The sequence below is a fragment of the Seriola dumerili genome, unplaced genomic scaffold, assembly GCF_002260705.1.
Source record: "Seriola dumerili isolate Sdu_G_001 unplaced genomic scaffold, Sdu_1.0 BDQW01000044.1, whole genome shotgun sequence".
Classification (NCBI taxonomy): domain Eukaryota; kingdom Metazoa; phylum Chordata; class Actinopteri; order Carangiformes; family Carangidae; genus Seriola; species Seriola dumerili.
Genome location: NW_019174299.1, coordinates 6,876,260 through 6,888,943, shown reverse-complemented (window position 1 = coordinate 6,888,943; position 12,684 = coordinate 6,876,260). Strand labels below are relative to the sequence as shown.

The window sequence follows — 12,684 nt, the reverse complement described above, 5'->3', positions numbered from 1 at the left end:
TCAAGCTCCTCCCTCAGCCTGAGTAGCACATTCCTCCGTCATGGTTCTTAGTGTGTTACCTTATTGTGATGATCTCTATGTGTGTGTGTGTGTGCGTGTGTGTGTGTGTGTGTGTGCGTAACATTGCATCATGTTGTGCGATGGGCTCAGGATCCTGTCACACTCACACACACACACACACACACACACACACACGTGCACGCACATATGGGCGTTCAGATTGCTCTCACATACATGCCGGCACATCCAATTACTAAAAGTAGGATATGGTTGGCATAACATAATGAACAGCCATTTTTCACCTGCCTAACTGGTGCCACACCGTTCACACCGTCTCATCCAACACTCCCATTCATTCTCCAGCGAAGCCAGTGGAGGAGATGCATATCTTATCTGCCCACTTACGCTGTGGATGATTTGGCCTGAATTACAACCAGTGAGGGATATTTTATGACACTGAAATGTCTATAAATTATTACAGAGAACAAAGATGTCTGCCTGTGCATCAGGTCACCTAAACATATCCTCTCCTTGACCCCCACCCCCCCCACCCCCCACCCCCAGCCCCCCCACCGCTGTCAAGAGCTGGGAGTACACTGATATACGGGATGGAGGCAGAGATAATCTCAGAGACTAGGAAAACCTGGGCATAAGAAATAAATATATCTGATTGGCTATAGTGGTTCCCATCTTTAGCTTAATGAGATGATTAAGAAGAAAAAAAGAAAAATTCCTCTACGTAACATTTTCCTTTTCCTCCAAATTTCCACAAATCTTTGGAGAGCTCAGGCTTATAAAAAGTATTAAAAGAAACAATCTTAGAGGGGAACATAACTCTTTGGTTGCACTGCTCTCAGCTGTGAAACCTGAATGCAACCTGCGACAAGGGGTCATACAGTAAGTCCACACTGCTTGGCCTTGATGAGTAAGACATCAAGAGAGATTGGGAACACTGGTTCTCAGCCGTTTGGGCTCATGACTGCTGGTGGTGACCCTTTCTGAGGGGTCACCAGGAAAATGTCAAAGATCCTGAGATAATTGACAGGATAAAGAAATAGAAAAGATATACTAAACAGAATTTTTCAGAATTTGGTTCTTTTTTCTTTTTGTTTTTTTTTCTTACCCTTTTCTTATGAATTACCAAATAATTGAATCTCTTCACGCCTCTGAAAATATTCAAATAAATCAAAGTAAAATCTAACCTTTGGCTAACACTTTTCAACTGGCAGACATATGCAAGAAGCAGCAAGTAGACTTGTTTTATTTAATAGAGGTCTGAAGATTTAAAACTATTTTCTTTCTTCTTATCTCTTCAATCATCTTGTGAACCCCCGACCCCCATTGGTCCAGTTTTGCAAACATGCACCTGGACTCTGCCCCCAAGACGAGTGAGAAAGTAATTTATTGTCTCAACCTACATCAGGGAGAATCAGCCGTATGTGCCATTAAACATATCTATTGATAGTTTTGCTCGTTAATAGAGATAGCATGTAGTTTTTCTCCATAGACTGCACGGCCAGAAACCATGATATGGGAGAATATATATATATATATATATATATATATATATATTGATTTATTTGAGCTGATACTTTTTTTTTTTATAAAAAAAATTCAATCCAATATTGGATGATGTCCAAAGAGGTGGGGAAAGAGACAGACTCATTTCTTGAAAAGCCAAACTTGCATCTGATCTACAGGACGTCCTCGTCTCACTGCATCACTGCCACGTCTCATCTGAACTGATCAAGCATACGAACCTTTACCTTCCTCTGACGTGTGGCCGCTCTGTCATTAAAACCGTTTTCACACTCACAGTTTTGTATCCACACGTAAATAAATGAGCTTTTTCTGTGACTTTGTAACGAGGAAAACGCATCCCTGAAAGGCAGCTGCCTCTGCACGTCATTACATTTAGGTGCTGGTGATCTCACGGCAGTATTTATATGAACTATGGCTTTGTCCTTGTTCTGCACTGCTATTGTTGTTTTTTCTGGTGCCTTTGTTATTTATGGTCCTGTGTGTGATTGTTTCTTAGGGTTAATTTAAAAGGTCTTCAGCCATCAATATGAGTATTATTTATGGTGGAGGCTCTACTGTCCTATAATCTCAGAATTAATTGTGCCACCAATTTACCAATTCAGGTCTCATTCTCATGCCACGAAAAAAACAACCAAAAAAAAAAAAAAACAACAACCCTGTTCTGTATTCATGGGGCCAAAGTGCCAGAACGGATCCCTTCAATAATTACAGGAACCCCTCATTCTCTTGCATCCTGAAAAGTCACTCTTCAGTGGCAGTTCAATTACCCCTGCAGCAGCGGCAGCAGTATCCCAGGTCTGGCAGGCAGGTATCAAAGCCCCTCTCAGCTGCTCTAACTGTTTACAATGACGCATCGATCTGCTCTGCTTAATCCCCCCCGGCAGCTCGGCGAGTTAAAGCAACAGTTACAGCCGCCACACACACACACACACACACACGCACACACACACACACACACACACATATACACACACACACACACGCACACCTACGACAGGAGGAAAAGCCAAACACAGCATGCCGTCTGATCCCCCCTGACAAGGTTCCTGTCGAGTCCTGCTTTTGATCTGATCCTCTGCGCTCTGAGAATTTCTCCACTGACAGTTAGAACAGAGGAGGAGGAGGAGGAGGAGGAGGAGGAGAGGGAGGAGGAAGGATGGTGGTGGTGGTGGTGGGGGGGGGGGCACTTAAAGAAAAAAAAAACTACTACACACCTTCAAACCAAGTATAATAAAGAAGCAGAAAACATGTCACACCTGGTCACACTCAGCTCTCAAAGTGAGAAAGAATATTTTAGAGCACATGCCGCCTTCACCAACAGCAGACAGTGAAATGATGAGATGATGAGGTGATGGCACAAGCACTGAGAGTTAGACGAAGGTGATCCGTTACCTGTGTCGGCAATCCACATCCAGCCCTGGCTCGTCACCACTCATCCCGTGTCTACAGCTTCAGCTGTCCTGTTCCTGTTTTTTTTTTTTCTTCTTCTTCTTCTTCTTCTTCTTCTTTTTTTTCCTCCTCTCCTTTTTCTTCCTTCTTTCTCTCCCCTTTGGCCCTCTTCTTCTCTTCCTCTCCCTCCTTCGTCCTCTCCCTCCTCCCTTCCTCCTTCCTCTCCCCGCACTTGTTTGAGTCTATTTCAGTAGCAGCAACAGAGGAGCCCGCTGCGACGGTGGCATGGTTTCCAGCACTTTGGCAGAAGGTCACATTATCACTCGCTGGTAAAAAGAGGGGAGGGAAGAAGAGGAGCAGGAAGAGGAGGAGGAGGAGGAGGAGGAGGAGGATGGACGGAGTGATGGAGGGAGAGCGAAGTGAGCAGGTGCCGGAGGAGAAGGAAAAGGAGAATGAAAACAAATGAACAAATCGTGGCCGTCCACAGCTGCACTTGTGCTCTCGGCTAAATGTTCCAGTTTAGAGTTAAAGTTGAGACGGCTATCTCAGAAGAGGGTTTTCAGGTAAGATGTCCCAGAGTGCTTTGAGGGGTAAACCTGTGAGCGTGCATATTCGTGTGTAAAGCAGTTGCCTGTTTGAGGTCTCCAGCAGCTGCACACCTCTGGGGGAAATGATAATTCCTCTCTTGGCTGGAGATAGAGACTTCAGAAAAGCTCCAAAAAAAAAAAAAAAAAAAAAAAAGCTGGCAAAAACTTACACTACTTTATATATCAGCGCAAAACAAATCCTCAGCATTATGCTCTTTAGCCTTGTCCTCTGTCACTGCCAAGTTCATAAGGACACACATGTACTCCATCTCTGCCCTGAGACACCTGTCCACACTGCAAGTTCCCATCTATCACAGATTCTGCAGGGTGACCCTTGTCTTCTTCTCCCAGCCTCTACTTCTTCTTCTTCTTCTCCTTCTTCTTCTTCTTCTTCTTCTTCTTCTCCCTCCTCTAGTGCGAGCAGCACTCTTGTGGCTGCTCCATCAAAATAAGACTGGGAGAAACGATCCAGCTGCCCGGGACGAGGCTGTCAGCGGCCTGCGACAGATGGCCGGAGCAGGCGGACAGATGTGAGTCAGCCGCTGGAGTTCAGAAATATCTTCTAAAAATGCCTTTTTTTTTTTTTTTTCGCTTGCATCCACCCCCTCCCCCCCCTCCCCTGGAAACACACCTTGTTTGCTTCTTTTAGTCCTCAGTGAACTGCACTTTCTTTTTTTTCTTTTTTTTCTTGTCCTACCTGTGCCCCTCCTTCCCCCATCAGCAGAGCTTTCACTCTGACTGCACTGGCCGGCTGTAATCCTGACTCCTACACTCCGTGTCACAGGAAGGGCTTGTGAGCTCTAATCATTATGTAGTAAGGATTTATCCTCTCCCTCCCTCCTTTCTGTTTCCCTCCCTCCACCCCTCCCCGTTTATTTCCCTCCCTCTGCTGTTGGAGCGCTGGCCGCCCGACAACTCTCAACATACTACAGCCTCATTTTCAGCCATCACAGTGTAATACATCATCCCTCCTCACTCTTCCCAGAGAGCCGTTCATTTATCAACTCATTCTTTTTTATTTTTTGGCTCGTCCTGTTACGCTCTGTGTCTTGTCTGTCTTGCTGCAGCTCACATCAACAGGTTTGCCCTTGAAATGTTCTCTGGGACAAACAGAGAGTCAGTGCTCACCTTCTCTTTCATACAGTATGCATGAATGTCTATACTGTGTATTTTTTTTTTTTTTTTTTACCATATGCAAGCTCACATTAGAACCTGAGCGAGCTTGTCAGAGCTACATTAGGGCAACAGTGCACATGTCGGACGGTAATTAAGAATAAATGTCAGCACAGTAATGTGAAAAGTGCTGCCATAGCATTGTTTTTCCACCAGAGAGCACTGAGAAGTTTGTCCCGCTCAGTACATAGACATAACATATGTCAAATATGCCGTTTGAAAACCATAGGCTTTAATCTGCATCCACACCAGCCTCCACTCTTGAGGAAGCTGCAGGCATTTGCAGCATTAGTGAGGTCCAACACCGTGGTCTTGCTCACAGTCAGCATTCCAGATCAACCCCAAAGGTGTTGGAGCCTGGAGGCACAATATTGTCTAGAATATCTTAGGGCGCACTACAGGGCAAACCATGGATGATGGAAGTAATAACACAAGTAATAAAGGAGCACTGACCTCAGTCACAGTTCTTTGATAACCAAATTTAAGGGAAACAAAAATATTTGTTTGTTGTTGGAAATGATAAATCCCATTCGAATATATAGAGCAGTAGTCACTTTAAAAACAGATATTGTTCAGTTTATTAATACAGGATATTTTTCGCTGTCAGATATTGACGTTGGTCTCAGAAATCCAGTAACTTTCAGGCTTTAACTTTGGGACTTTTGATTTTTCCATTTATACGTGGACGCAAACAGACCGAATCCTCTATTTGTTTCCTCTCTAACACGCTCTTTAAAAATTGACTGGTTCTCCTCTCCTCGTCTCGTATCTGAAGCGTAGCAATTCATTTCAGTTTCAGACAATAAGCTGCTTGGCTTCATGACTGCAGGACCTGAGCCAAATATTTTTGTTTTCCTTAAACAGCAACCTTCGAGGCGCCAAGTACAAAAAACTTCACTTCTTCAAATGACCACTAGAGTCTGGCTCCAACAGTGAGAAATATCCAACTTTACAGCTGAAATAAACATGTTTACAGCCTGGTACAAAAAACAGTTTTGGTCTCTATTGTCCTCCTTTATGACGACTGTACCGGGGGGGGGGGGGGGGGGGGGGTCTTTATAGAACTAATTTGTTTAAGTTTTATTAAAGTTCAGGGCGTGCCGCTTTGAGTGAGCGTATGCGTGCCACAAACCGACATGCACCAAAGTCTCAGCTCTACGGGCGCCCCTCCTCTCTGCCCATTTTTTGGATTAGCCAAAGTTTGGCGGAGTCAGGTACTGGCAAGATGGCGAAGACGGCCCACTCTGAGCTTCAAAACGTCCCTGCAGAAACCTGCGGGTGACGTCACGAAGGCTTACGTCCGTCTTTATTCACAGTCTACGCTTTAAACTGGCGGACTTCCAGCTGTAGGTTGTTGTTAATGAGGAGATCTTTTTGTTTGAGGAAAACGATCTCTGAAGTCATTTGCTGTTTCCATTTGCTGGTACAGGTGTTTCAGAATATATAATAAGAATACAGACGTCACTCTGTTATATTTATTCTGACTGGTAGTAGTTTAGTTGACTAGTTTGCTCGAGACAAAATCAAAGCCTTAAGCGTTTGTGGAGCAATATAAAGGTTTATTGTAAACGAGATAAAGGAAAGTGATTCTCCAGTCTTGAAGTTCTCTTCACTGACTGTCTTTCTTTTCAAGACTCCTGCACAGCTTCAATTAAATATTTTCCCACTGTTGTTAGAATGTGAAAGTGAAAGTTAAATATTCCATTGAATGATCTGTATGAGATCAATACTCACTCTAACCCACTGCATGGCCTGTTGATCTGTCAGTTAGCTAAGCACTTGTTGTGGTCCTATGTCCAGTTGAACATAGTTTTTACAATTTTTTAAAATGACATTGATCTTCATGACATTAACAACAATGTGACTAATTGAAAGAGAGGTAATCAACATGCTGAAAATGACCATTGGACAGTTCACCTTTGTATTCAGCCCCAGCACTGGTGCTAACATACAACCTCAGCTTTGACCTTGGCCGACCTTGGTCGTCATCCACTGAGTCTTCTCTCTGCTGCTCATTTCATCCTCCCTCCTCTGAGCACAGAGCCTCGGTGCTGCCGTCTTCAGCCCTCAGGATGTGTAAAGTTGAGATTTTTTGAAAGGTCACACTGGTATTCAGGACATGAAACAGCACTGAGACAGACTTCACTTTAACAGACCAGTGCTGGCTGTCTGCAGGTGACTCATGTCTGTCTCTTATTTCCTCAAACTCCTCTCAAACTGAAGCTGTTTTACCTTCAATTTCCTTTGTGGGTCAGGGTAGGACCCCCCCCTAGAGTTCAAAGGGGAGAAGTGCACCTGCTGCTTTGCACGCAAATGATGCTTGCCCTGTTTCTTAATGTTTTAGCGCTTCAGCCTGAACTCCGCTTATTCGCTTCGCCAGTGATTTTCAATAAGCACAAAATAATTTTGGTGGGCCCCCATTTACGCACTTCCAGGTCACATTTGCATATATTTCATTGCCGAGCTGCAAACAGTCCCCCTCACAAGGACAATTGCAAACTGTAGCAGGGCACAAAAAGCCATTAATCTTAATTTTTCTCCCCTGTGGATGAATCCCTGGAAAAATGAATCCTTTCTCTGAGGCAGGAGGACATCAGTGGGATTTTATGAGCCTGTCAGGGCTGCACTGAGAGATGTGTCAGCAAGGCCATATTTGTTTCTCCGCGCCTGATGGTGGAGGCTGGGCAGCATGACCCCGATCGATCGCCAGGAGGGCTGTAATAAATGTCCGTGAATCCCCTGCTTGTGATCAACAGCTTATAGAGTTGGCTTTCCTCGATCGATTGGTGATCGATAAGGCAAACAGATGGGACTGTAAAGCAAGAGATAATTACGTGTCGGTTGGAATTTTCGAGTTTGTGCCCTGTAGAAGATAAAAGGAACAGCTTCTACCTGCGGCCTGCCTGGTGTCAGTCGGGCACTGGACTATGGTTGATGCTGCAACTTCCCCACAGTTCCATAAGAGTTATTCAGTTATAGATCATGTCTCTGCAAGATTCAGACCTTAAAAATAGAAAAATAGAAACTATTACACCTTTTCCTTTTTGCTTTTTTTTTGGAAAGAAAAAACACATTTATTGAATGCTTTTCCTGAGGTTTTTGTTTGCAGTAAATTATTGCTTTTCCATTCATTTGGGTTTCACTTGGGGGTGCAAAAGTAGAAACTTTTGAGTGATATACATAGTGATTTTTAAAAAGTACTTAAAGGTCCATATTTTACACTCTTCTGGCGTTTTATTTGAAGTGTTGATCCATAAGAAGATATATTTGTGGTTTTAAGAACCAAAAACCATCTCAGTGTAGTTTTACATCTCCTCTCTCAGGCTTCTCACTCTTGTGACAACAGGTCGGCGAGCCAATCAGAAGAGAGGAGGCTCTGAGCCTCTTTTCTGATTGGCTGACTGTTTTTTGAACGATCTAATAAAAAATATACCACATATCAGGTAAACACTCAGAGAAACCAAATCCTGCAAGGTTGGATGGTGGGTCCAGGTGGGCGTGGTTTGGTGAATGGCTGAGAACAGTGACTGCTTTGTTGTGACATCACAAAGTCACATAAGTCCTGACAGCTTGTTCTAAGGCTCAGTTTCTGAATACAGGCTGTGTGCATTTCTCTGTGGACTGAGCACTTTGATACTTTCACAGTATTAATATAGAACCTAGACCTGCTTTATAATCAAACAACACATGGACATCTACCTTTATACTATATGGACCTTTAAGGATAATATTCAGTTATTTCATATTTCAGCTTAAAGTGACTTATTCCACATGCACTCCGCCTTAATTTTAATTGTTTTCATATACTTTTTACCAGTATGTATGCATGTGCATGAGGATACTGTATCTATCCTTTGCACTTTTTTGGTTGTGTGCAGCCTCAGATATTGAAGCTAGGCATCAGCAAGCTGCTCAGGAGCACTGGGTGCAATATATCACGATGTGAAGCAAGCTCAGCATCCGACTCTGAACCAACCACAATGACAATGGCAGAATGTTTATCGGGGAAAGTCAGAGATGAAGGTCTAATATATCATCTACAGCCGTGTCACTGCTGCAGTTTCTGCTGTAATTGCAACATTAACAACACAGTAACCTCCTCCAACGATGTCATGTTGGATTGTGTTTACGTCGCGCAAAATCTGATGCTATTCCAGCGTCGCCCGGGGAATGATTCAACCCTAGAGGATTTCCCACTAGAGGATGTGTCATTGAATCGCTCAGGTACGCATTAAGTATGTGGACTCTTGTTAATGAGTATGAATCAGGGTATGAATTAAATACCTCTGTTCACTACAGCAATAGTAATCTGATTAATTTTTAGAGCAGCTCTTATCTCTTATGTTCCCTCATTTGAAGCGAGGAGTCAGACTCCTCTCTGACAATGAGCCTTGACCAGATGAGTCTCTGGAGACTGACATACTGTTACTGTAGACTGGCGTTCATAGTAAACTATAAGGCTTTGGCCGAGCAGGTGGGCTGAGCGAGGAGGAAGTAACACATGTCAGGGGCGGCAGCAGAGGGAAAGGCAGGCATATGCTCTCTCTCTGTGGCCTGGCCTTCCTGCTTGACTGGACAATATGGCAGAGAGGCACATCTGACCCAAAATAATATCCTCACAGACGGCAAAGCAAACGTCATCTCGGCCGTCGCCGTGGTTCAAACTCCTGGCATTTACAAACGCGTTCTCCTCTTTTCTATCTGGGCTCGCTTGGAGCTATTTTCAGAAGTGTTCCTGTGACTGAGGCGGGGAGAGGGGGGAGGGGGGGGGTGACAGCGAGGTAAAAGGCCAAACTTGGCTGTTGTAGATCCCAAGAGGGAGGCTGAATTTATCCCTGTCGTCTCCAAGTATTGACCAGTGCCATCTCAGCTTACACCCTAAAACCTGAGTTTCTCTGTTGCACAGCGAGGCTTTTAATGCTCACTGTCTCAACTGCTGCTTCTGACAACAGGGTATAAATCCAGTTCTCAAACATGTCGGTTGTTGATGAATTGCAATCACATTTCTTGAGGTTTTAACCTCTTTCCAAGAATGAGCATCATGTGCGTGTAGTTTAATACTTGCTTTAATATCTTCCCAGACAGCATTGATTGGGGTATTTTAAGATCCAAACAACTCTAGAAAAAAACCAGGCTGAGTTTCAGGTTTTTTTTTTTTTTTTTAGATGTCTCAGTTACATGTTACAGTTATTTCAGCAGCATGTTCACTATAATTCATCATGAAGAAGGGCTTTACTACATGCTGATTGTTGTGTAGAGGCATTGTTTGTAGGCAGCTGCAGTCAGCACGTACCTTGGTGATAAATACGGTGTGATTTCTGTTGCTGCTTCACAGTTAAAGCCACCCCATGACTCCTCTTTCTGTACAGCCGATGGTTGAGCCCTAGCGGGAGGAGATGCTGGATTTGCATTAGCAGTAAACAATAACCTGAAACAGCTCTAGAGAGCGTAGCCACGAAGTAGGTGTATGCACTGTAACCTGTTAGTCCTTCTTTTTACTCTTAATCAGTCATGGGAATAGTGGGCTCCACTTATAACAAAGCCAACTGCTGTATAGAGGGCCAGTTATTGAATTTAAATTATGCTGAATGACTTTTGTTGAAAGAAATGTAAAAAAAAACAAAAAAAACTGGGTTTAAAATGTTAAGAATATGATGGGATTATAACTTTTAAGTATCAGAATTGAAAGCAGAGTTCAAATTCAAAATGTCAAGCGAAACCTTTTTATCCAGATGTGGAGATGCTCTTGCTTTCAGATTAGTTTCAGGATCACATAGACTGAGTGACATCTCATAAAAACTTTAATCCTCCAGCTACAAGAGGGTTCCTGAAAAGTTTGCATTTTGTAGGATTTCATCCATATTTGTCGTGATTAAATGTAGAGTCTCAATCTGGAAGGTTGTCAGATAAACATCAGAGTCACCTCTGAAACGTACAAGTACAGTACGATGAGAGAACATTCTCCAAGATGAAGCCTCATTCACAGCCAAGTGTTGTGCTCTGCTCGTCTATGATGTCAACCTCCACGTCTCCAGGTAACTCTTCTGGCTCGTAGTCGTTGTGGTGTCATTCAGCTCCTCAAACCTCTCGTTCCCAGCCTGCGGTGCGTGAGGCCGCAGCCTCAGCTGTGGCGTGAAGAGCCGCCCTGAATGCTGATTCCGCTGGGCGTCCTGAGGCTGTCTGGTGTTTGCATCCAGCAGCCAGCGGCGTTGCAGTTGGGGCCTGAGAGCCTGGACACAACCTGTCGTGCCATTAAGCATCTGTACCCTCTGGAAGCTCATGCCAAGCCGAGACCTGTTGCCTGATGGATAATGGAGTCGCTGTAAACAACTCTGCATCAGTGTTCAGGCCACTGGTCCATTTTCCCTGTTTGCTGCCAGAAACAGGAAAACAAAAATGATCTGAATACAGAAAATGAGGCATCTGCTGCCTTTTATAGAGGTTGTCTGTTACACAGGCAAGTTTATATCCTCACTTATCACATATCCACCACCTGCAGCTAAGCTTAGCCTGGCTCTGCACTTGCAAATGAGTGTACACACAGCTGATGTATCAGTGTCTTACAGTGTGTGGCTGATAAACTTCTGTCTTTGTCAAACACACATATCCTGATGGCAGACACCTGCTGGTGTTATCCTGTAACTCGCAGAATTACCAACATGAAGGGAGAGATGCAATCCAAACCCATTAGCTGAACTGTCACAGACTGATAGTAAACCTCTGTGTTTCCAGGCGGACGGTTACTGCAGCTGAACATATGTGGTAGTAAAATAAAACATGCGCAGGTGACATGAAGTTTCAAGCCAAGTTTATTGATGTAGCCATGAATCTATAATTTCAAGACACTGTCAGGCCTTAAACTCTTGATTTGGAGAACGAAAAGCTACACATAAAAAATTGAAAAGGAACCAAACGTGTGGAAAAAGCAACAGAGAAGAGATCCTTCCTCCAGGACAGGCATGTATGTGGACATAGAGTTTTAAGTGCATCAAAAAATTTAAAAATGGTGGATGATTGACAAGATATGATTATAAGTTCAATAGCATATATTACTAGACACTAGTAAGTGAAGTGCTGTTTTTGTTTGATTTAAAGGTCTGATATTTTTCCTCTTCTCCTGTGTTTTATCTAAAGTGTTGATTGATAAGAAGATATATTTGTTGTTTTAAGAGCCTAAAATCATCTCAGTGTAGTTTTACATCTCCTCTCTCAGGCTTCTCTCTGGAGCTCTGGCAACAACAGGTCAGTAAGCCAATCAGAAGAGAGGAGGTTCTGAACCTCAGACAACAGATTTCACAAAATTTCACAAAATTTTAAGATGGCTTTAAGGTACAAATTCAGTGCCTCTCTTCATTGTGGAATATATAAATCAAAATGTAAAAGAATGACCTCAACAAATCTAGTAAGTATTGATTGATCTTCACTATCCAGTGTAATGATAAAAACTACAAGAGGACTATTAGAGTGAAGATCAGACTGAGTATCCCCTGTGGCCTTTTTTTTCTGCTGTGTGCTGAGACAGAGGTCTGATTGAGGACGCTCTCTGCAGGCAAGCTTCACTTGTTAGCACCAGCCCTGAGACTTCACACACATGCGGCGGCTGAGAAGTGTGTCCTCAGCACCCGTCCAGACAGCTGCTCTGTGCATCACCAGTGTGTCAGCGCCCTCTAAAGGACGCTCAGAGAGTCAACCTGACATCATTCAAAACACTGTCTGTTTGACTTTTTCATCCAACGCTTTCAGCCCTGCAGTCACAAAGAGTGAAGATAACACATGAGTTAAACCATGCATTTGCCTGGCACCAAACATGTTCCACTATTTTCCATGCTCTACGTGCAGGGCATCCACCTGCATGGCCCTTTTTTGGCTTCGCTACCACGAGGGTAGCCTTGCCAACCAGCCCCATAATCCTCAGGGTGAATAAAAATGGATTTGGCTGGAACAGACGCCCAGTAAGCTGCCTTAAACCAACAGGCAGCAACGTCCACAGCAC

General features: G+C 43.7%; 1 protein-coding gene across 1 annotated transcript in view; it reads right to left on the bottom strand.

Moving 5' to 3' along the window:
- The window catches only part of LOC111217697 (glutamate receptor ionotropic, NMDA 2C-like), a 66,393-nt gene extending 63,374 nt beyond the window's left edge, over positions 1-3,019 (bottom strand). Inside the window, exon 1 of the mRNA XM_022739678.1 lies at positions 2,935-3,019. The gene's annotated coding sequence lies outside the window, so the exon portion shown is untranslated. The remainder of the gene's footprint in view (positions 1-2,934) is intronic.
- Positions 3,020-12,684: the final 9,665 nt, after the last annotated feature.